Below are 4,138 nucleotides of genomic sequence, written 5' to 3' on the forward strand. Positions count from 1 at the left end.
ACCGTGAGAAGATAGCTTGAGAGTTCTTCATCCCCTCAGCCATTCCGAGTGACGATCGAAGCCTTCGCCGGAGTTAAAGCTCGAGAGATTCTACTCCACCGCCCATCCATGGCACCACCGGTAGCCTCGACACACATCTGATGGAAGCAAGACATTGCTTCCATCCGTCTCTCCATGCTTCCATCCGCCCCTCCATATCTCTTCTATCCTTGTATTGTATTGCATTTTGGCTTAAGAGATTAATACATTTTGTGATCAATGCATTTCTATACATTTTGTGATCAATGCATTTCTATATTTCCTTCGATTACATCTCCATCTTCATTTACTTAGTATCCTTTACTTTCATTGCATCACTGAGTAAGATTGCTAGAGTATCGCATACTTAATCATGCGGCATAGAGATATGAAGCATGTAACAAACCACCGGGTGGTGTGCGTTGCACGAGTGTTGTGAGAAAACCTTATTGCTTAGTGTGAAGCTGTAGTAACGCTTGTCTATAAGTGGGCACAATGCTTATCTATGAGTAGAATCAACAACAACTAACTGCCCGAGAGGGTAAATGATTGGTCGCATTAAACAATGTAAGCAAGTGTTCACTTGAGATAGGAATAATCTTACGTCAGCCAGGTTTATGCTATTACCTTGTCTTATGAGCACATCATTCATCATTTAGGCATACTTAGGAGAGTAGTCTAAAAACCAAATCTAAGACTCGAGAGAGCAGATTGGAACGCATAAGCAAGAATGGGGAACTTAGGAATAAGCTCTGTTTGCCATTACATACGTATGCCCCCTTTAAGTAGGATATGATGGTATGCGGTCATCTTGCTTATGTGCGAGAGCACGTGAGCGGGAATATAGAGGCTTAGAATTAGGCTTCTCGACATTAGCACATATACATCGCATGCGTCCATGTCAAGTGTGTATAGCATGATCGCATAGCTTACGTTGGTTGAGGTTACCCTTGCGATCAAGCTTAGTGTTGCAATGAAGACATCCTCGCCTTTTTATCTATTTTTCCATGCATTTTACTACGCGTTAACAATTGTCGTGTCTCTACCTCTTAGTCATATTTCCACCACTTAATCTGTTAGCTAGGAGTAGGAGTAGTGCATAGTTCGTAACCTTCGACATTCTTTTTTATTCGCCGCAAACACATTACCGCATAACATTTAGCTACAAGTCCCTGAGTTCGACCTCAGATCACCCGAGAAACTTGCGATCTCGTTATACTTGGTGAGAGCGTAAGAAAAGTTGTGACAGGAACACATGGTCATTGCATAAGAGATTAACGCATACATTCCATTTCAATGCATGACCACCAATGCATGAGAACAAACGCATAACCTAAGACATGCATCACATAATATGCATTCCATAATTTTCGTCACCAACACCCGGCAAGATAAACATAATTTTTCAATGTATTAAATTTGTACTTTTTATTAAAGTTGCTGACGATATGTCTTAAGCAGAATCGATGGTGACATTTTGGTCCCGTCCAACCATTTGTTGGATTGTTCACTGCTGCGATTATGCCAGCATGTCGATATGAAATTAAACACACCTCTTCGTGTGTTACAATTTATCTCAAGTGTTTCAAGAACCATCTCCATGAGCCTGCAGACATTTATTAAAAGATAAATGCAAGTGGAAGAAGATGCCCGTTCGAGTCAACTGATGTAGCAATCAACAAATTTCCTTGATATTTGCCATACAAGTGTGTACCATCTATCTGAATTATCGGCCGACATTTATTAAAAGCTTCTATACAAGGTCCAAATGCCCAAAATACAGAAGTTAGGATAACATGACCTTCATTAAGCATTTCTTTCACTCTTCACTCTACACGTGTTCCGTGATTGGTCTACTTAACCATATACAACCACCTAGGTAAATTTGTAAGACTCATCCCAATCACCGAACACTTTAGCCAACGCTTTTCTTTTGCCCTCCCATACCCTATGATAAGGAACATGATATCCAAACTTTCATTTGATGTCGGACTGCAGTTATGCCACACTGATAGATGGTTTTTCTCTTACGACATCACAAAACTCTAGTGCAATCATTGATGAGTTCAATTACACATGACTTTGACTCAGTTTTGAATAAAAACATGTATGTTACTCATTGTACTTGGTGATCTCGAACAAGCCATGTGATTTTTTCTTTATTGCACGAAGTCTCCACTTACAACCTTCCTCCCACTTCTTACACCGAATTGTCCAAATCGTTGGTGTCGATTCCACAACCTCATATGGTGTGTGACATTTAATAGCAAAATATTTTACCGTATGTTGTAGCATTTCTTTGTCTTGACAAATCATCCCTTTATACAACTGAGTATTGTCAACGTCCACAGGGGCTACAATTAGGTCATGTTCTCGATTGATATCCAGTACATTCATATCCAAATCGTTAAATGTATTTGAAGGTAACTCATGTTCACGACCATCGAAATCCAACTCTTCAAATCCATCGTCCGTTTCAGTTCTGAAATCTCTATATTGGTTGTTAGCCGTCATATCTTCATTATCACATGATGATGCAACTGACTCTGGATTAGGATCAATACATTCAGCCGGATCTTCAAACTGACTAAATGGTGTATTCAACTAAGCGATCGTGTAGTAAAGCTCAACAAGGAAAGATGGCTCAATAGGAGTTTGTGGGCGATCGTGTAGTGAGGAAAGAGAGCTCTCGAGAGTGGGAGTTCGAAAAACGCTGTCCTGGAGAGGCCATCACAGTGTGCCACTCATCGTGTACTTCCACTAGGCGATCGTATAGTAAAATTCAGCAATCGTGTAGCATTTGGTATACGATCGTATAGTAAAAGATAGGCGATCGTATAGGTTTTGAGAAGGCGATCGTCTAATTGTAATAGCTAAGCGATCGTGTAGGAGCTTGTAGGCGATCGTGTAGTGAGGAAAGAGAGCTCTCAAGAGTGGGAGTTCGGAAGACGCTGTCGTGGATAGGCCATTGCAGCGTGCCACTCATCGTGTACTTCCACTAGGCAATCTTGTAGTAAAGCTCAGCGATCGTGTAGCACTTGGTATACGATCGTAAAGTAAAAGGTAGACGATCGTATAGGTTTTAAGAAGACGATCGTCTAATTGTAATAGTTAAGCGATCGTGTAGTGAGGAAAGAGAGCTTTCGAGAGTGGGAATTCAGCAGATGCTGTCGTGGAGAAGCCATCACAACGTGCCGCTCATCGTCTATTTCCACTAGGCGATCGTGTAGTAAAACTCAGCGATCATATAGTAAAACTCAACGATCGTGTAACACTTGATAGACGATCATATAGTAAAAGGTATGCAATCGTATAGGTTCTGAGAAGGCAATCGTGTAATAATAATAGTTAAGCGATCGTGTAGGAGTTTGTGGTCGATTGCAGAGGATTTAGTAAGCGATTGTTTAGTCATACCGAGCGATCGTGGAGAGATTGTAAACGATAGTTTAGGGTCTCGTAAACGACCGATTAATCTTGTTTGATTCCTATCATCTAATAAAGAAGTTGTTTATCATTCACTTGTTCTATCCGGAAGTTTGCACCTATTGTTACGTTAATAAGAATTACTAAACGATCGCACAGTAATTTTACTAAACGATTGTGTGCGATCGTGTATAATTACTAAACGATCGCATTGTAATTTACTAAACGATTGTGTGTGATCGTGTAATTCTTTAATTTCCTTTAGGTCGAGGGTTTCTTCTTTAATTTTCGAGAGGTCGAGGCTAACCCTCGACCTCTTCTTTAATTTTCGACAACCCTTGACCTGTTCTTCAAATTTTGTTATCTTCTTCAATTTCCTTTAGGTCGAGGGCCAAACCCTCAACTTCTTCTTTAATTTTCGACAGGTCGAGGGTTGAACCCACGACAAAATATTTTACACAAAATCCCCACCCTCGAAAACTCCAAAAACAACCATAGATTTCTAAATAGTTTCAGAACCACTATATTTTCCTAAATTGTTTTCCTAATCACAATATTAAAAAAAAAAAACTCCCTCCATTTTTGTCAATACTTTCAGCCAAATCCTATTTTTGTCAATAATTATTAAAATAATATTATTTTTAAAAAAACCCCACGTTGAACCTTTTAAATTGAGAAAAAAAAGGTTTGATTAAAT

Source organism: Benincasa hispida, chromosome 3 (assembly GCF_027475165.1).
Source record: "Benincasa hispida cultivar pf3 chromosome 3, pf3_genome.v1.1, whole genome shotgun sequence".
Classification (NCBI taxonomy): Eukaryota; Viridiplantae; Streptophyta; class Magnoliopsida; order Cucurbitales; family Cucurbitaceae; genus Benincasa; species Benincasa hispida.